This window comes from Oncorhynchus clarkii, chromosome 9 (genome assembly GCF_045791955.1).
Source record: "Oncorhynchus clarkii lewisi isolate Uvic-CL-2024 chromosome 9, UVic_Ocla_1.0, whole genome shotgun sequence".
In the NCBI taxonomy this organism is placed as follows: Eukaryota; Metazoa; Chordata; class Actinopteri; order Salmoniformes; family Salmonidae; genus Oncorhynchus; species Oncorhynchus clarkii.
Genome location: NC_092155.1, coordinates 70,940,121 through 70,962,042, shown reverse-complemented (window position 1 = coordinate 70,962,042; position 21,922 = coordinate 70,940,121). Strand labels below are relative to the sequence as shown.

General features: G+C 42.9%; 1 pseudogene; it reads right to left on the bottom strand.

Moving 5' to 3' along the window:
* LOC139417612 (eukaryotic translation initiation factor 4B-like) overlaps nucleotides 1–21,922 on the bottom strand; it is a 32,133-nt pseudogene that overhangs the window by 5,847 nt on the left and 4,364 nt on the right.

The window sequence follows — 21,922 nt, the reverse complement described above, 5'->3', positions numbered from 1 at the left end:
CAACTGCACATGTGGACAAAGATCGTAGTTTTTGGAGAAATGTCCTCTGGTCTGATGAAACAAAAATAGAACTGTTTAGCCATAATGACCATCGTTATGTTTGGAGGAAAAAGGGGGATGCTCGCAAGCCGAAGAACACCATCCCAACCATGAAGCACGTGGGTGGCAGCATCATGTTGTGGGGGTGCTTTGCTGCAGGGGGGACTGGTGCACTTCACAAAATATATGGCATCATGAGGAGGGACAATTACGTGGATATATTGAAGCAACATCTCAAGACATCAGTCAGGAAGTTAAAGCTTGGTCGCAAATGGGTCTTCCAAATGGACAATGACCCCAAGCATACTTCCAAAGTTGTGGCAAAATGGCTTAAGGACAACAAAGTCAAGGTATTGGAGTGGCCATCACAAAGCCCTGACCTCAATCCCATAAAAAATGTGTGGGCAGAACTGAAAACACGTGTGAGAGCAAGGAGGCCTACAAACCTGACTCAGTTACACCAGGAATGGGCCAAAATTCACCCAACGTATTGTGGTAAGGCTACCCGAAATGTTTAAACCAAGTTAAACAATTTAAAGGCAATGCTACCAAATACTAATTGAGTGTATGTAAACTTCTGACCCACTGGGAATGTGATGAATGAAATAAATGCTTAAATAAATCCCTCTCTACTATTATTCTGACATTTCACATTCTTAAAATAAAGTGGTGATCCTAACTGACCTAAAACAGGAAATTTTTACTTGGATTAAATGTCAGGAATTGTGAAAAACTGAGTTTAAATATATTTGGCTAAGGTGTATGTAAGCTTCCAACTTCAACTGTAGGTCCTTCCACCCCAACCTAGGACATGCATTCCTGATTTTTTATTTTATTTATTTCACCTTTATTTAAACAGGTAGGCAAATTGAGAACAAGTTCTCATTTACAATTGCGACCTGGCCAACATAAAGCAAAGCAGTTCGACACATACAACAACACAGAGTTACACATGGAGTAAAACAAACATACAGTCAATAATACAGTAGAAAAATAAGTCTATATACGATGTGAGCAAATGAGGTAAGATAAGGGTGGTAAAGGCAAAAAAAGGCCATGGTGGCGAAGTAAATACAATATAGCAAGTAAAACACTGGAATGGTTGATTTGCAGTGGAAGAATGTGCAAAGTAGAGATAGAAATAATGGGGTGTAAAGGAGCAAAATAAATAAATAAATACAGTAGGGAAAGAGGTAGTTGTTTGGGCTAAATTATAGATAGGCTATGTACAGGTGCAGTAATATGTGAGCTGCTCAGTAATCTGGTGCTTAAAGCTAGAGAGGGAGATAAGTGTTTCCAGTTTCAGAGATTTTTGTAGTTCGTTCCAGTCATTGGCAGCAGAGAACTGGAAGGAGAGGCGGCCAAAGGAAGAATTGGTTTTGGGGGTGACCAGAGAGATATACCTGCTGGAGCGCGTGCTACAGGTGGGTGCTGCTATGGTGACCAGCGAGCTGAGATAAGGGGGGACTTTACCTACCAGGGTCTTGTAGATGACCTGGAGCCAGTGGGTTTGGCAACGAGTATGAAGCGAGGGCCAGCCAACGAGAGCGTACAGGTTGCAGTAGTGGGTAGTATATGGGGCTTTGGTGACAAAATGGATGGCACTGTGATAGACTGCATCCAATTCATTGAGTAGGGTATTGGAGGCTATTTTTGTAAATGACATCGCCGAAGTCGAGGATTGGTAGGATGGTCAGTTTTACAAGGGTATGTTTGGCAGCATGAGCGAAGGATGCTTTGTTGCGAAATAGGAAGCCAATTCTAGATTTAACTTTGGATTGGAGATGATGATGTGAGTCTGGAAGGAGAGTTAACATTCTAACCAGACACCTAGGTATTTGTAGTTTGTAGTTGTCCACATATTCTAAGTCAGAGCCGTCCAGAGTAGTGATTTTGGAAAGTGGGGCAGGTGCAGGCAGCGATCGGTTGAAGAGCATGTATTTAGTTTTACTTGTATTTAAGAGCACTTGGAGGCCACGGAAGGAGAGTTGTATGGTATTGAAGCTCGCCTGGAGGGTTGTTAACACAGTGTCCAAAGAAGGGCCCAAAGTATACAGAATGGTGTCGTCTGCGTAGAGGTGGATCAGAGACTCACCAGCAGCAAGAGCGACATCATTGATGTATACAGAAAAGAGAGTCGGTCCAAGAATTGAACCTTGTGGCACCCCCATAGAGACTGCCAGAGGCCCGGACAACAGACCCTCCGATTTGACACACTGAACTCTATCAGAGAAGTAGTTGGTGAACCAGGCGAGGCAATCATTTAAGAAACCAAGGCTGTCGAGTCTGCCGATGAGGATGTGGATGTGGTGATTGACAGAGTCAAAAGCCTTGGCAAGGTCAATGAATATGGCTGCACAGTATTGTTTCTTATCGATGGCGGTTAAGATATCGTTTGGGACCTTGAGCGTGGCTGAGGTGCACCCATGACCAGCTCTGAAACCAGATTGCATAGCGGTGGGATTCGAAATGGTCGGTAATCTGTTTGTTGACTTGGCTTTCGAAGACCTTAGAAAGGCAGAGTAGGATAGATATAGGTCTGTAGCAGTTTGGGTCAAGAGTGTCCCCCCCTTTGAAGAGGGGGATGACCACAGCTGCTTTCCAATCTTTGGGAATCTCAGACGACACGAAAGACAGGTTGAACAGGCTAGTAATAAGGGTGGCAACAAAAGAAAGGGTCCAGATTGTCTAGCCCGGCTGATCTGTAGGGGTCCAGATTTTGCAGCTCTTTCAGAACATCAGCTGACTGAATTTGGGAGAAGGAGAAATGGGGAAGGCTTGGGCGAGTTGCTGCGGGGGGTGCAGTGCTGTTGACCGGGGTAGGGGTAGCCAGGTGGAAAGCATGGCCAGCCGTAGAAAAATGCTTATTGAAATTCTCAATTATAGTGATTATAGTGGTGACAGCGTTTCCTATTCTCAGTGCAGAGGGCAGCTGGGAGGAGGTGTTCTTATTCTCCATGGACTTTACAGTGTCCCAGAACTTTTTTGAGTTTGTGTTGCAGGAAGCAAATTTCTGCTTGAAAAAGCTAGCCCTGGCTTTTCTAACTGCCTGTGTATATTGGTTTCTAGCTTCCCTGAAAAGTGGCATATCACGGGGGCTGTTCGATGCTAATGCAGAACGCCATAGGATGTTTTTGTGTTGGTTAAGGGCAGTCAGCTCTGGAGAGAACCAAGGGCCATATCTGTTCCTGGTTCTAAATTTCTTGAATGGGGCATGCTTTTTTAAGATGGTGAGGAAGGCATTCTTAAAAAATAACCAGGCATCCTCTACTGACGGGATGAGATCAATATCCTTCCAGGATACCCAACCAGGTCAATTAGAAAGGCCTGCTCGCTGAAGTGTTTCAGGGAGCGTTTGACAGTGATGAGTGGAGGTCGTTTGACCACTGACCCATTACAGATGCAGGCAATGAGGAAGTGATCGCTGAGATCTTGGTTGGAAACAGCAGAGGTGTATTTAGAGGGCAAGTTGGTTAGGATGATATCTATGAGGGTGCCCGTGTTTACGGCTTTGTAGTGGTACCTGGTAGGTTCATTGATCATTTTTGTGAGATTGAGTGCATCAAGCTTAGATTGTAGGATAGCTGGGGTGTTAAGCATGTTCCAGTTTAGGTCGCCTAGTAGCACGAGCTCTGAAGATAGATGGGGGGGGGGGGGGGGGGCAATCAGTTCACATATGGTGTCCAGAGCACAGCTTGAGGCAGAGGGTGGTCTATAGCAGGCGGCAACGGTGGGAGACTTATTTTTAGAGAGGTGTATTTTTAAAAGTAGAAGTTCAAATTGTTTGGGTACAGACCTGGATAGTAGGACAGAACTCTGCAGGCTCTCTTTGCAGTAGATTGCAACACCACCCCCTTTGGCCGTTCTATCTTGTCTGAAAATGTTGTAGTTAGGGATGAAAATTTCAGAATTTTTGGTGGTCTCCCTAAGCCTGGATTCAGACACGGCTAGAACATCCGGGTTGGCAGAGTGTGCTAAAGCAGTGAATAAAACAAACTTAGGGAGGAGGCTTCTAATGTTAACATGCATGAAACCAAGGCTATTACGGTTACAGAAGTTATCAAAAGAGAGCGCCTGGGGAATAGGAGTGGAGCTAGGCACTGCAGGGCCTGGATTCACCTCTACATCACCAGAGGAACAGAGGAGGAGTAGGATAAGGGTATGGCTAAAAGCTATGAGAATTGGTCATCTAGAACGTCTGGAACAGAGAGTAAAAGGAGGTTTCTAGGGGCGATAAAATAGTTTCAAAGTATAATGTACAGAGAAAGGTATGGTAGGATGTGAATAGGGTGGAGGTAAACCTAGGTATTGAGTGATGATGAGAGAGATATTGTCTCGAGAAACATCATTGAAACCAGGTGATGTCATCGCATGTGTGGGTGTTGGAACTAATAGGTTGGATAAGGTATAGTGAGCAGAACTAGAGGCTCTACAGTGAAATAAGCCAATAAACACTAACCAGAACAGCAATGGACAAGGCATATTGACATTAAGGAGAGGCATGCTTAGCCGAGTGATCATAAGGGTCCAGTGAGTAGTGAGGTTGGTTGGGGTCACGGCGATTCAGACAGCTAGCTGTGCCATCGGTAACAAGCTAGCATAGGATGGAGGTCTGTTTTTAGCCACCTCGTGCGTTTCCGTTGGTAGATTAGTGGGGTTCCGTGTGGTAGAGGGGATCAATCCAATTGGCAAAATAGATATATAGTTATAGTGACCCAAGAAAAATTGTCCGATAGACCTATTCAGATAGCAGCCGATAAGACAGCTAACGATTAGCTAGATGGGCGTTCAGGTAATGGGACCAGTTGGATAACTCCCTCGGGCAGATAACGTCGGTAGTCCAGTCGTGAAGGTCCAGTGGAGCTCCGCATCGGCAGTAAAACGGGTCCGGATAGGTGATTGTAGCCCAGGAGTGGCTGATGGAACTCTTCAGCTGGCTAGCTCCGGAATAATTGATGTTTGCTCCGGGATCGATGTAAGCCAATAGTCACACGGATAGCAGCTAGCTAGCTGCGAGATCCAGGTGTAAATGTCCAGAGCTTGGGGTTGAAATCCGGGGATATGGAAAGAAAAATAGGTCCGGTATGTTCTGGTCTGAGTCGCGATGTACAAAACTGGCGATAGATTTTCGAGCTAAAGGATAGCTGATGACCACAAACCGTGGTTAGCTGAATACTAACGTTAGCCAGTAAACTGGCTAGCTTCTATTGTGGATTTCAGATTTGAGGTAAATAATAACTTTTTTTTTTAAATTGGTGAGGCCGGTTGCAGGAGAGTGTTTTTGGAGAATAAAATATATAAAAGATATGTGAAGAAAGGTGTAAATATATACACCAAGACGAGGACAAAGGACGTCGGACTGCTAAGCCATCTTGGGATAAGACCTCAGGGATGAAGACCTAAGGGATGAAGACCTAAGGGATGAAGACCTAAGGGATGAAGGGTCGAAACGTTGCAACAAAATCACCTGGGAGCATGAACAGCATCGTGTGGCGTTTTCCTTTTTCATGAGTTCGCCTATAACTCCATCACCTGCAAAAAAGTACCTAGATGTGCGTATGTATGTTCTTCAGCTTTTGTACTGTAGCTACACAAACATAAGATTCACACCTTTGTCCTTCGACTGTTAGGTTCTTATCTTTCAGAGTAAATAACTCACGGACTCTAGAGAAGCTTTAACCAAATGTAATTCTGCTCAAAGGGTCAGACAGACCAACATTTCTCACCATCACAGTTATATACATCCCCCTTAAGACACTCCTCCTTCTCTCCAATCCTTAAATTTTATGGTTCCACAGGAAAAGGGTAGTAAACCTTTAGTAACCTTTACCTTCAGGGGATCTGACCTCACCTCCTGACCTCAACCCCTCCTCCTTCTAGTCCACAGATGTCCATCCGTCTCCCCAATAGCAATCCGTTGAGCTCCTCCCGTCCACACAGCACATTCCACAGCCACTCTCTTTCTACAGATCTCACTCCTTAATATACTATGCGTCTGATCTATCATGTCTTTATTATCTCAATGTTCAAAATGTCAAATCCAACAAGACCAATCTGCAATGTCCACAAGGATCCTTCTGTTTCCGAAGTTCTGCATGGAGGAAGAGGAGGAAGAGCAAACAACATTAAAAAAGTAATGGATGACATGTGCCATCTAGTGGCCAAACCTATTGACTGCCGTTTCACCAGCTAGTGGCTAAACCTATGGACTATTTTCCTTGAAGCTCACTTTGTATATTGGACTAACCTCTTTGTTTAGACTCAAGGCACTCAGGAGAGATTCCACATCATCAAACTCAGCATAGCCAAACCCCTTTGAGCGGTCTTGGTTACTGGGTTCTCTAGGAAGATGTACTGCACTGATCTACAGACACACAGACAGACAGACAGACAGACAGACAGACAGACAGAGTCAAACAAAGATATAGTATGTCTGGGTTTAAATGAACAAATACTAGCAGCAAGTTGGCAAATACTTTATAACAGGGGTATTTAAATCTTACTCTACGAGGTCCGGACTACTGTTGCTTTTCTGTTCTGCCTGATAATTAATTGCACCCACCTGGTGTCCCAGGTCTAAATCAGTCCCTGATTAGAGGGATAGAATGAAAGAAAAAAAAAAGCAGTGGAACTGCCTTCAAGGTCCAGATTTCATTTCGAGGGCTTATAATAATGTATGCCATTCAGCAGATGCTTTTATCCAAAGAGACTTACAGTCATGCCTGCATACATATTACATACGGGTGGACCTGGGAATCGAACCCACTATCCTGGCATTACAAGTGCAATGCCCTACCAACTGAGCTACAGAGGACCCACAAAGGAATTAACTGATTTAGGCTTAAATGTTATGCTTTGGGTAGGGCCAAACATGTGCTAAATTTGAAATGCACTTACCCCCACGCCCCTGAAGAAGTCCATGATGGAGTCCTCAGTCACGTCGTAGGGCAGGTTGCCCAGGAAGGCGGTGTAAGGGGGACCGCGAGGAATACAAGAGCGGCCAACGTTTGGCTCCCAGGCTGAACGGGGTGCTGTGGGCAGGATGGAGCGGTCGATGGCTGGGGCCCGGGAAATATCCTCCTCTGTATGCCAGGAGGTGGATACTGGAGGGAGAAGGGAGAAATATAGAGGGATTGGAGGTTAAAGGGCCAATCTATGATTGGACATGATTTTTTTTAACTTTCAAATTAATAATATACAGTGCCTTCAGAAAGTATTCACACCCCTTGACTTTGTGTTGTGTTACAGTCTGAATTTAAAATGTATTCAATTCAGATTTTGTGTCTCTCGCCCACACACAATACACCTTAATGGAAAGCGCTCAGGGATTTCACCATGAGGCCAATGGTGACTTTAAAACAGTTGCAGAGTTTAATGGCTGTGATAGGAGAAAACTGAGGATGGGTCAACAGCATTGCAGTTACTCCACAATACTAACCTAGAGTAAAAGGAGTGAAAAGAACAAAGCCTGTGCATAATACAAATATTCCAAAACATGCATTTTTGCAATAAGGCACTAAAGTAAAACTGCAAAAAATGTGGCAAAGAAATTAACTTAATGTTCTGAATACAAAGTGTTATGTTTGGTGCAAATGCAACACAACACATAACTGAGCACCACTTTTCAAATGTTCAAGTATGATGGTGGCTGCATCATGTTATGGGTATGCTTGTAATTGACAAAGACTAGCGAGTTTTTGGGGGGGATAAAAATAAATGGAATAGAGCTAAGCACAGGCAAAATCCTAGAGGAAAACCTGGTTCAGTCTACTTTCCAACAGACACTGGGAGACAAATTCACCTTTCAGCAGCACCATAACCTAAAGCACAAGGCCAAATATACACTGGAGTTGCTTACCAGGTCAGCATTGAATGTTCCTGAGTGGCCTAGTTACAGTTTTCACTTTCACAATGTAATTGTACACAAACACGTTATAGCCTCAAAACATGGTTGAAAGTATCATTTTGATCTCATGGATGATGTGTCATTGCATGCATAGCTCTGTCTATGAATTTGAGAGTGGTTACATTTCTCCAGCCCCAATCCTCAGATAGTTACCAAAAACAGTGCCAGGGTCGCAATTTTTGTAATTGTTTAAACTGCAGATTTCCCTTTTAAGATCATGCTGCCTTGGTATGTACGGATCCTCACGATAAGATGGGTCAGATGCTGTTCTGACACGTTGACTATGAATACCAAAACACAGGTGTACTGACCAGAGATGAATGTCACAGAACAGGATTGGGCCTACATGAGTTACAGTAGCCAAATCTTAACAACATTTATCCTGGTTGGGAACACTCAACATATTGGAGAAAAGAGAACAAATAACTCTGATGCTGCATCCTTTTTCTGAAGAATCTCACCCTCTGTGTCTAGGTCATCTGTCTCGTCGGCCCAGCTGCTAGTGGGCTTGGTGGGGGGGTAACTTGGGGGTGCATTACCCCCCTTGTCCTCTGCCAGGAAGTTAGTCAGGGTCTTATTCCCCTTCTTCTTAGCTGCTGTGAGGAGAGGGTGACATTTTATCATGGTCAAACAGCTCTTTGGCAAGTATCTGACAAGACTCACTGTGACAGGAAAATGGTAGTGCTGCTGCACCCACCTTGTGAAACAGACCAAACAGGGGTCTGAGAAGTGAATAACCTCTATGGAAGAATTTTCCTCGAAATCTAAAGGCACAACCTAGATTCGAGCCAATGTCTTAAATAGTTGAACATGTTATTACTCCTACCCAGTGAAAGTGACTTTTTCATTTTTTGTTGTTGTCAAAAACAACTTTATATTGAAGGAGGGCCTTTGAGTTGCAAATGCGCAGTTCGGCGCTAAACACGATTACGTGATTCCACGCATTAGTTTAGCTAGCCAACATCGCCATGACGTTTTTCTTTTTACACATTGCAAGTAACATATCTTCATACTGTCTTTGGCCTTATTGTGCTGGCTTGGATCATTTATTTTTATTTTTTATTTTTACACTGTCCTTTACAATATTGTAATGAAACAGCAGGTCTCGAACCCTCGACATTCGAGCCCGAGGTCCGGCACGCTATCGACCGTGCCGCAAAAGCACAGCGCTTATAAACCCAGGGTCGTTACACAGCAATAAGGGTGGACGGGTAACCTGGCCATCCCAGTAGTGTACAACTCAGCGTGGCTTGCTTTTGGGCCAAAGGGATTGAATCAGGCAAAAGTGTTTGGGTATGTTGCACTTAGCAGTGAGTCAGTGACGGAAAATAATATCCCTGCAAAGAGACTAACAGAGCCCGATATTTAAGGGTCATTCCAAGCCCGCCACATGGGTCACAGAACCGTGTGTAATGTGGATGTTTACTTTACAGACTTGCAGAAGAGCATGAAATGAGGCCATCACCATTCCCTCCTCCATCAGATGTTGACGCACCACAAAAACATAAACTACCCCCCACCCTGGTCTACTACGCATGCCCCAAACACTGTCAACGTAGGCTAGCCAGCTGTCTACTCTTTGTTTACATAGATGTCAGGTCAAGTGTCTATATAACTTTGGGTACATATTTCTAAAACCCTGCAGATATAACTCATTGTTTTGACATAGTTTGTTTGGGACTGCGACAGTTGCATACTATCTATGATGGCGCATGATCATTCCTGTGCACAATGACCAGCTGGTCTTCGGAGAAAAATAACTTTACCCTGTAAAGTGCGATGTTTACATGGTTCCATGCGCACTCCCTCCCTACAGCGTCCGCCACGATACAGCCCCTCCTGACACAAAGCATGTGAAGTCGACACACTTCAAAATATGCATTTCAAAACGGTGAATCCATCCCTTTCTAAAAACACCCGGCCCATGCAGAATTTAGCTAACATAATTCTCACCTGACGTCGCCATGTTGGAGAACAACTGCCAGGATCCTGGATGGAGACGCGGGCACACAAGTATCCGCGGGCATGCTTCGCATCGTGTTTTCGTGATTTGCAGTGGTGTAGATCACTCTATCACTGTGGTGTAGATCACTCCATCACCACTGGAGAGCAGGCTAGGCCTAATTGACGGAATGAGAGTTTTTCAAAAGTTATTAATGAGGGTGTAACAAAATGCTTGCGTTTCTATCTCCAACAGTGCAGTAATATCGAACAAGTAACAATACACACATTCAACGTCAAGGAATGGAATTAAGAATATATAAATATTTGGATGAGCAATGTAAGAGCATAGACTAAAATACAGTAGAATTGGATTAGCACAGTGAACGTATGCCTATATTCACTATGCTAATCCCATTACATGATGACCTTAATATGATGCCATTTACTGTATTTGGTAAATAAAGGTGTAAATGTGTTTGTTTCATTCTGAGTGGAGGGGTTTATTGTGTTTGTTGGTTCTTCAATCTTCAAAAGTCCCAACAATGATAGTAAAACTAGACAGATTCTCCCTCATACGGACATTTCCCACGTCCCAATGAGGATAAAGGCAATGTTATGCTTGTGTGATGCAAAATCTGTGGTAGAAAAGGTGTTTGGTCTGTTCTGAGTGGAGAATATCCATCCAAATCAAATGTTATTTGTTATATACACGTGTTTAGCAGATGTAATTGGTCACATACACATGTTTAGCAGATGTTATTGGTCACGTACACATGTTTAGCAGATGTAATTGGTCACATACACATGTTTAGCAGATGTTATTGGTCACGTACACATGTTTAGCAGATGTTATTGGTCACATACACATGTTTAGCAGATGTAATTGGTCACATACACATGTTTAGCAGATGTAATTGGTCACATACACATGTTTAGCAGATGTTATTGGTCACATACACGTGTTTAGCAGATGTAATTGGTCACATACACATGTTTAGCAGATGTTATTGGTCACGTACACATGTTTAGCAGATGTTATTGGTCACGTACACATGTTTAGCAGATGTAATTGGTCACATACACATGTTTAGCAGATGTTATTGGTCACGTACACATGTTTAGCAGATGTTATTGGTCACGTACACGTGTTTAGCAGAAGTAATTGGTCACATACACATGTTTAGCAGATGTTATTGGTCACGTACACATGTTTAGCAGATGTTATTGGTCACGTACACATGTTTAGCAGATGTTATTGGTCACGTACACATGTTTAGCAGATGTTATTGGTCACGTACACATGTTTAGCAGATGTTATTGGTCACATACACATGTTTAGCAGATGTTATTGGTCACATACACATGTTTAGCAGATGTTATTGGTCACATACACATGTTTAGCAGATGTTATTGGTCACGTACACATGTTTAGCAGATGTTATTGGTCACATACACATGTTTAGCAGATGTTATTGGTCACGTACACATGTTTAGCAGATGTTATTGGTCACATACACATGTTTAGCAGATGTTATTGGTCACATACACATGTTTAGCAGATGTTATTGGTCACATACACATGTTTAGCAGATGTTATTGCAGGTGTAACAAAATGCTTGTGTTTCTATCTCCAACAGTGCAGTAATATCTAACAAGTAATATCTAACAATACACACAATCTAAAGTAAAGGACTGGAATAAAGAATATATAAATATTTGGACGAGCAATGTAAGAGCGGCATAGACTAAGATACAGGAGAATAGGACAGAATAAAGTTAAATAAAGTTAAATAAATAAAATAAACAAATATACATGTGAGATGAGTATTGCAAAATATGGAAGCATTATTAAGCAATAAGGTAAGTGGAAATATTACTTGGTTCAAGCATATATTGTAATAACTATGCACGTGTTGGCTACAGTATGACTGTCTGCTCAAAACTTCCCCTTTTTGCATTGTATGTTTTGCCCTAAACTTTGGAGCTACTGTGGCAACAGCTTCCCCATGCCTTATAACTTTTGAAGAACAAAGCCAGTATTTTGGATGGGTTTATTGTGTGTGTGGCTGCATGCGGATGTGGCGTATCACACAAGTCAGAGGTTAGGGCCAAGGGGAGATCTTAACTCCCTCACTCATTTCCTTGGCTACCGAAACCAAGATCTGAAATACTTAGTTACTCCAAAACACTTCAATCAGTGTTTTGACAACAGGAATCCACATGCATTCCACACAGTAGCCTGTAGACTTAGACTTGGAAGTACAATGTCACTGTGATACAACTTTGTAATGAAAACCTTGGTCTTCCACTTCTATCTTATTTGGTTTGACTTAACCTGCTAGTTGGATAATATTCGGTTGTGCTTGACAAATATGTCATAAGGTCATTTCTATCTGTTGAGTGAAAAGATACTGCTGTTATACTGAAGGACATTTTGACTGCTCACTTGCGAAACCATTTTATTGTACATGTTTGTCCCTGATTGTTATCTGTTTGTCCAATGGCAAAGTATCAGGAGGGAACAGGAATAGGCGTGACAATTCCATACAAATAATGGTATTTTTGTTAATTATACGAAGAGTGCCTTGGTCCTCCTTTCTTTACGATGATCAATTTACCCCTTTTACCAAAGAGCACCCTCTGTCTACCAAAATCTACTATTGTGTACCTAAGCAGCACTTCCCTGCCTCTTTTTTTCTACATATTGTAGTCCTTCATTTGATATACTGTACACATATTTTCCATTCGTTTTTGCCTTAGGCTAACCCTCATGATGATGGAAAGCACCGTTGAACGTCAGAGTTTCTGCTCAATGACTAGGCAGGAAATTAGTTATTCCGGTCTGGAGCCTGGCCTGATTTTGTGTGTGTGTGTGTGTGTGTATGTGTGTGTGTGTGTGTGTGTGTGTGTCTATAGAGTTTTTTTTGTCTTTGCGAGTGTTGCTTATTAGATCATAGATCAAGTCAAATTAATTTAACGAACACTGTTACAATTTACATTGGACACAATACATCTTTGTGTGGTCTGACTTATTTTGAGTCAGATTTGGTTTAATAGACTTATAAGACTGCGCCATTGTATGTTGCTAAGCTAGAAGCTGCTGGTAGATGACAGAATGGAAAACCCAGTGAGCCAAGTGTATGCTCTCTCTTCCATCTCTCTCTTCCATAACCATCACAGGGTCCTTGTTACAGCACAAGGCTGTGGATGCCAGTCTGGTTGGTTGGACTCGGCTCAACTTGCGGGTTCCCTGCTCCTTTACAGAGAGTTTTACTGGTGCTGACATGTCTTACTGGAAATCATGGTTGATGTGTGTGTGTGTGTGTGTGTGTGTGTGTGTGTGTGTGTGTGTGTGTGTGTGTGTGTGTGTGTGTGTGTGTGTGTGTGTGTGTGTGTGTGTGTGTGTGTGTGTGCAGGGGGTTAATTGATGACAGATCTGTTTTTGTACAATACCAGCAGTACAGTGTATATCCACAAAACATATGGGTACCATTTTCACAGAATACATGGAATGATAGAGAATTATTCAGTGTTTCAGATGTTTTTTTATTGTTGGGAAAGTATATATATATTTTTAAAGATTTTTGTCACTAAGTGAGTTCTTGTCCTTTTGCTTTTGGAATGTACTCTTGGTTCCCCCGAAAAGCATCAGTCAGCACCTGCCAATCGACTACTGTACTGTAAGTACCCTTTCAACAGCATCTCATAACACTCATAGAACATTTCTCAATGGATTAATAATAACAAATTGGACTTGATCAAGGACATCTCAGGTGGCATGGTAGCCTAGTGGTTAGAGCGTTGGGCTAGTAACTGAAAGGTTGTTAGATCAATTCCCTGAGCCGACAAGGTTTAAATCTATTGTTCTGCCCCTGAACAAGGCAGTAAACCCATTGTTTCCCCAGTAGGCTGTCATTGTAAATAATAATTTGTTCTAAACTGACTTGCCTAGTTAAATAAAGGTTACATTTAAAAATACATTTTAAAATCTCATCAAGTAATGAGTGCACAGTTCCTTAGATCTGTCATTAGAACCGATGTCTCATTTCACTGCAAGTTCCACCGACATATGATCTAAAGCTCTCCTGACAGATATGTTTTCTGTGTAGTTCTGATGCTCTTAACCAATGATATTATGTTATGATATTTATTACATTCCATGGGTGACATGTGTGCCCCTATTCACACTGACATGGCCTCATTTTGACATCTACAGATTGTGGCTTCACAGTGCAACACCTCCAGCTCACTTGTTATAGTTCTCACTTTATCTGTTTTCAGATGGTATTATAATATAGCCTGTAGAATCAACTATTCGCAAAGCAAGCTGTGTTTCACTCTAAATGTGTAACTGGCATGTAATAACCAAAACAAATGAATTACACTAAAAGGCTTAAAAAGCCAAGATGATCTCCCTTGGGAACAGCGTAACCAGGTCCACCCAAGACTATTCTGTGGTTACTGGCAGGATCATTTATTCGATTTTTCGACACAGAAAGCAGAAGGAATACTGGCTCAAGCTCATTACGTACACGATCATAAGACTTGACCACACACTGTCTCTTTTAGAAAGAACCACACTGACCATGCTGGGACGAAGTCCTTTAACCAAATGCTTTAATCATTGTATATAGTCCAAACCATGCTCAGAGAATTACTGCAATTAGAAGTTTGGAAGAAAACACTATTCTTAATTATACTATTTAATTGTTAGCAATGAAATCACATAAACACGTTTTCAAGCTTTTCAAGCTGTGTTTGATCTGTCTTGAGAACAATGAACAAAGATGTCAGAGTAACCTGTAGAAAGACATTGAATAGGTCAGAAAATGTGTTTAAACTTGCAGGGGGAGGTTGGTAAAGCCATACCTGCAGTGGCTGTCCAGCTGCACTAAATTCCACATGGATTGTGTTATTTGCATTGACATCTATGTGTGAGCTCCCCAAAAGGCAGGTCTGTCAACATTGCAGAAGGTATGCAGGCGAACTGCGTGATTGATTAAAGATCTGTTCTCTTACACTCCTTGATTTGCAAACAGCAGAGCTGAGAAAAGGGCTGGTAAATTAGTTTAATATGATTTTATAGCGATAAGGGGGATGTTTGCTGTGGATCACGCTCCATCTGAAACTATTCAAGTGTGTGCAGCAGTGGCAGTAAAGAGTGCAGGGGTGGCATTAAATTACAATGCTAAAGCCCCATTTTAATGACACCCTCCCTTCTCTCTCTTGGCAGGCAAACTAGTCTCCTGAGGTTCTACAGATGCCTGCATCACAAAAATGTCAGCTCTCCTCATCCTTACTGAAGAGCACTGATGAGGAGAGACTAAGCGGAGACAGAGGAATCTAGGTTGGGAATCTAAGATACAGAACTTTGTTAACTGACCTGGGTTTGATTTTACCATGGATGAGAGATGATTTCATGAACAATAACATTGACATCCCTTTTATGAAGTTTGGACTGGCTCCAGGCATAAAGTGGTCACTAAGTGGTCACTTAGGGCCCCAGGACGCTAGGGGACCCCAGACCAAAAATAAAAATATATATTAAATTTTTTTTTGCAGTAACTCAGTCAGGTCTGAACTTATTGTTTCGAGTTAGAATAGTAGAGTACACAAGGTGCAAGTTGTGCATCACCAAATTGTTTATTGTTATGTCAGTCACTCAATTAGCCATGTCAGCCAACACTTTTTAGATAAGTACGTTAGCCTGGCCAGCTATCTAACCAGTAATAATGGCAGAATACTGACCGCTCACGCAGGGCACGTGCCCAGAGGGCAGTCACTCTCACTCAGATATCATTAACATGGCATAAATCACAGAAAAATCTGTGGAATTGTAAGAAATGAACTGTAAAACTGCAACAACAAAAATCTCTGCCCCATGGCAAAATGTGTATGAGCCCTTTAGGTATCCCAAAAAATGATATAAAATAATCAGATAAATGTTGAATTTGGCATTTACTGCTATAGCCCATATAAACTAATTGAATAACACATTCATAAATTGCAAGAAATATAGAAAAATAAAATAAATCATAAGGAATAAGGTTTTAAAATGTTTGTCCTATATCTAGGACGTTTTTTTTTTTTTTACACATATTTAAACCCCATAGTTTTGGGGGCGCAAAACTACCTCCATACTGTACTTCCATTTGTTTGTATGGGTTACATTCAGACGAGTCCCGTGACGCTTGTTGTGGTCATAGAGAAAAACGGAGAACACCATTGTGTTCGTGAGAGTCTCCCCTTTCCAGAGAGTCACATGCGGAAGGCAGACATGGGCGGATGCAGTGGATTGAGCCCACGCAAAAAATCTGGTATCTCTAGCTTAAACTGACAGATTTTGATGGGGGAAAAAAACACACTTTAAAACTGCAAAAAACATGTTTTACTGTTGAGTTAGAATTGTATAACTTAAAAGGTGCAAGTTTGACATTTGGTTGTGCATCAGCAGTTTCTCTCTTGTTACAGTATGTCAGTCACTGACAGTCACTCAATTAGCCCATGTCAGCTAACAATTGTTAGATTTGTAAATTAGTCTAGCCCCATGGCAAAAACAGTAGAATTCCTTTGGGCCCCCAAAAGGCTAGATTAAGTATTATTTTGTCCAGGGAGTGAGAGAGTGTTGATGGTTGATATCCTCAGCAATATCCTACCACAGGAGGGAGTGGTGATCTAGATTCATTCAAAACAGACGTTTCTACATCTACTTGTTGTCAGCAGTTTTGTCAGCTTTGGAAGTTTATAAGTCAGTTCTCTTAATTATCTCAATCCTTGAGATTTCCCATTAGTCTGTGTGTATGGGTACAGAAATTATTTCAACGTTCAGCTCAAGATAGCTAGTATTTCTCAGTGTGTCTGTCTGATCTGTCTGGGCCTTGATGATTAGTGTGTGATCTCAGCTGTAATGTCTACAGTCAGGAGATAATATGGGCCAACTATGGACACGTGGTGCCAGATACATAGCATGCTTCAAATAAAGAGCCCACTTGAGGTCATAATTTCACCCTTGTGATATCTAGGAATCTCTCTGATTCTCATAGAAATGAAGGGAAAATGAAGAAAATAAACAAAATAATAACAGTTTGTATTATTGTTGTGCATTTGATTGTGTAGCTTTATGAGTCTGCTTTACAAAAAAAAGACCTGTTTGTGTTCCCATGGGCATGTTTTGTATAAATATGACGTGATCTGAACATCCTGATCCTACCAATCTCCTCACTCAAATAGAGATAATTCTGTTTTTCCTGTTTTAATAAGGAGCGTTTGGCTGGGCTGGCATTTGATAAATAAGCTGGTTTATTTGCACAGGGAGGATAAACAGCCAATGGTGTACAGAAGGTGAGACAACTCCTCTGCAGAAAAGCCAGATTTTGTAATGTCAGTGAAACTGTTTCGGGTCAACTTGGTGGAGATTTTTCCAACAAATAACTTTCATTATACTTCAGCCATTATCCTCTCTGACTTATCCCACCCCTTTGTGTCCAGTTTACAGCTCACTCCACACAACAGGCTGACAGAAAACCCTGGGAAGAGGGCAGAACATCTAGTCCTGTTAAGTAACACCAGGGATAACTGGCTAAATGTGGAATTTTGAGGTCAATTCTAAATGATCCATGAAAGTGCAACTCAAATGGTATCGTTGAATTCCGACTGTGTCAGCTGACCATTGTTGGGGAGTAGTGGACTACATGTACATTTTGCAGTAGCTTGGTGGTAGTTGAACTAAATTCCATTGCTGTACTTAAGTAAAACTACTTTAAAGTACTACTTAAGTATATTTTTACTACTTTAGTACTTTACTTTTTGACAATTTTTACTTTTACTTCACTACATTCCTGAAGAAAATAATGTACTTTTTACTCCATACATTTTGAATGCTTAGCAGGACAGGAAAATGGTCCAATTCACACACTTATCAAGAGAACATCCCTGGTCATCCCTACTGCCTCTGATCTGGTGGACTCACTAAACACAAATATTTTGTAAATTAAGTCTGAGTGTTGGAGTCTGCCCCGGGCTATCTGTCAATTTAAAAAACAAGGAAATCGTGCCATCGGGTTTGCTTTATATAAGCAAGGTGAAATTATTTATACTTTTACTTTTTAAGTATATTTTAGCAATTACATTTACTTTTGATACTTAATGTATATTTAAAACCAAATACTTTTAGACTTTTACTGAAGTAGTATTTTACTGGGTGACTTTCACTTTTAATTTTCTATTTTCTATTGCTTTTACTCTAATATGACGATTGGAGTAAAAGCCATGGATTACAGGCAACATTCGCAGTGAGCTAAAGGGTAGAGCTGCCGCTTTCAAGGCGCGGGACTCTAACCCGGAAGCTTATAAGAAATCCCGCTATGCCCTCCGACGAACCATCAAACAGGCAAAGCGTCAATACAGGACTAAGATTGAATCATACTACACCGGCTCTGAAACTCGTCGGGTATGGCAGGGATTGCAAACCCTTACAGACTACAAAGGGAAGCACAGCCGAGAGCTGCCCAATGACACGAGCCTACCAGACGAGCTAAATAACTTCTGTGCTCGCTTCGAGGCAAATAACACTGAAACATGCATGAGAGCATCAGCTGTTCCAGACAACTGTGATCACGCCCTTCACAGCCAATGTGAATAAGACCTTTAAGCAGGTAAACATTCACAAGGCCGCAGGGCCAGATGGATTACCAGGACATGTACTGCGAGCATGAGCTGACCAACTGACAAGTGTCTTCACTGACATTTTCAACCTCTCCCTGTCTGAGTCTGTAATATCAACATATTTCAAGCAGACAACCATAGTTCCTGAGCCCAAGAACACTAAGGTAACCTGCCTAAATGACTACCGACTAGCACTCACATCTGTAGCCATGAAATGCTTTGAAAGGCTGGTCATGGCTCACATCAATACCATTATCCTAGAAACCCTAGACCCACTCCAATTTGCATACTGCACCAACAGATCCACAGATGATGCAATCTCTATTGCACTCCACACTGCCCTTTCCCACATGGACAAAAGTAATACCTATGTGAGAATGCTATTCATTGACTGCAGCTCAGCATTCAACACCATAGTGCCCTCAAAGCTCATCACTAAGCTAAGGACCCTGGGACTTAAACACCTCACTCTGCAACTGGATCCTGGACGTCCTGACGGGCCGCCCCCAGGTGGTGAGGGTAGGTAACAAGACATCCGCCACGCTGATCCTCAACATGTGGGCCCCTCAGGGGGGCGTGCTCAGTCCCCTCCTGTATTCCCTGTTCAATCATGACTGCAGGGCCAGGTATGACTCCAACACCATCATTAAGTTTGCTGATGACACAACAGTGGTAGGCCTGATCACCGACAACGACAAGACAGCCTATAGGGAGGAGGTCAGAGACCTGACCGTGTGGTGCAAGGACAACAACCTCTCCCTCAACTTGATCAAGACAAAAAAAGATGATTGTGGACTACAGGAAAAGGAGGATTGAGCTCGCCCCCATTCTCATCGACGGGGCTGTAGTGGAGCTGGTTGAGAGCTTCAAGTTTCTTGGCATCCACATCACCAACAAACTGACATGGTCCAAGCACACCAAGACAGTCGTGAAGAGGGCATGACAAAACCTATTCCCCCTCAGGAGACTGAAAAGATTTGGCATGGGTCCTCAGATCCTCAAAAGGTTCTACTGCTGCACCTTCGAGAGCATCCTGACGGGTTGAATCACTGCCTGGTACGGCAACTGCTCAGGCTCCGACCACAAGGCACTACAGAGGGTAGTGCATACGGCCCAGTACATCACCGGGGCCAAGTTTCCTTCCATCCAGGACATCTATACCAGGCAGTGTCAGAGGAAGGCCCTAAACATTGCCAAAGACTCCAGCCACCCTAGTCATAGACTGTTCTCTCTGCTACCACACGGCAAGCGGTACCGGAGCGTCAAGTCTAGGTCCAAAAGGCTTCTAAAACAGCTACCCCGAAGCCATAAGACTCCTGAACAGCTAATCAAATGGCTTCCCAGACTATTTGCTATTTGCAGTGCCACCCCCCCTCTTCTATGCTGCTGCTACTCTAAGTATTCATCTATGCATAGTCACTTTAATTACTGTACCTACATGTACAGTGGGGCAAAAAAGTATTTAGTCAGCCACCAATTGTGCAAGTTCTCCCACTTAAAAAGATGAGAGAGGCCTGTAATTTTCATCATAGGTACACTTCAACTATGACAGACAAAATGAGAATTTTTTTTCTCCAGAAAATCACATTGTAGGATTTTTTAGGAATTTATTTGCAAATTATGGTGGAAAATAAGTATTTGGTCAATAACAAAAGTTTATCTCAATACTTTGTTATATACCCTTTGTTGGTCAAACGTTTTCTGTAAGTCTTCACAAGGTTTTCACACACTGTTGCTGGTATTTTGGCCCATTCCTCCATGCAGATCTCCTCTAGAACCAGTGATGTACTTCCATTGTGAAGTAATTGGTAGCTTGGTAAACTATATTTTCAGAGTAGCTTTCTCAACACTGCAGCAGACACAGATCTCTGGCATACATTGTCCAGGTTTAAACCTTAGATAACATTCCCATATGAATGCAGGAGTATGTACAGTATTTGTGAGTGGGAGAAAGCCCAGCTGTCATGTTGGTGTGTGTACTGTCTCTTTTTATTCAGCCGTACCTATGACAAAACACAGTATTTAAGTGCAAACACTTTAAAGTACTACTTAAGTAGTTATTTGTTGTATCTGTACTTTACTTTTTTATATTTTGACAACTTTGACTTTTACTACACTACATTACTAAAGAAAATAATGTACTTTTTACTCCATACATTTTCCCTGACACCCAAAAGTACTCACTACATTTTTGAATGTTTAGCAGGACAGGAAGATGGTCCAATTCACACACTTATATTCACACAAGATAACATCCCTGGTCATCCCTATGGCCTCTAATCTAAAGGACTCCCAAAACACAAATGTTATCCCTAGACTCCTATCCCTAGACTCCACCACTCCCACCCCTATCCCTAGACTCTACCAGTTCCACCCCTAGACTCCACCACTACCACCCCCACCCCTAGACTCCAATACTCCCACCCCTATCCTTAGACTCCAACACTCTACCACTCCTACCCCCAGGACTCCACCACTCCCCCCCTAGACTCCACCACTCCTACCCCTACCCCTAGACTCCACCACTCCCCCCCTAGACTCCACCACTCCCCCCTAGACTCCACCACTCCTACCCCTACTCCTAGACTCCACCACTCCTACCCCTACCCCTAGACGCCACCACTCCCCCCCTAGACTCCACCACTCCTACCCCTACCCCTAGACTCCACCACTCCCCCCCTAGACTCCACCACTCCCCCCTAGACTCCACCACTCCTACCCCTACCCCTAGACGCCACCACTCCCCCCTACCCCTAGACTCCACCACTCCTACCCCTACCCCTCGACTAGACTCCACCACTACCCCCTACCCCTAGACTCCACCACTCCCCCAATAGACTCCATCACCCTAGACTCCACCACTACCACCCCTAGACTCCACCACTACCCCCTCTACCCCTAGACTCCACCACTCCCCTAATAGACACCATCACGCTTACCCCTACCCCTAGACTCCACCACTACCACTCCCCCCCTAGACTCCACCACTCCTACCCTAGACTCCACCACTCCCCCCTAGACTCCACCACTCCCCCCCTAGACTCCACCACTCCCCCCTAGACTCCACCACTCCCCCCCTAGACTCCACCACTCCCCCCCTAGACTCTACCACTCCTACCCCTAGACTCCACCACTCCTACCCCTACCCCTAGACTCTACCACCCCTACCCCTACCCCTAGACTCTACCACTCCCCCCTAGACTCCACCACTCCTACCCCTACCCCTAGACTCTACCACCCCTACCCCTAGACTACACCACTCCTACCCCTACCCCTAGACTCTACCACCCCTACCCCTAGACTCCACCACTCCCCCCTAGACTCCACCACTCCTACCCCTACCCATAGACTCCACCACTCCTACCCCTA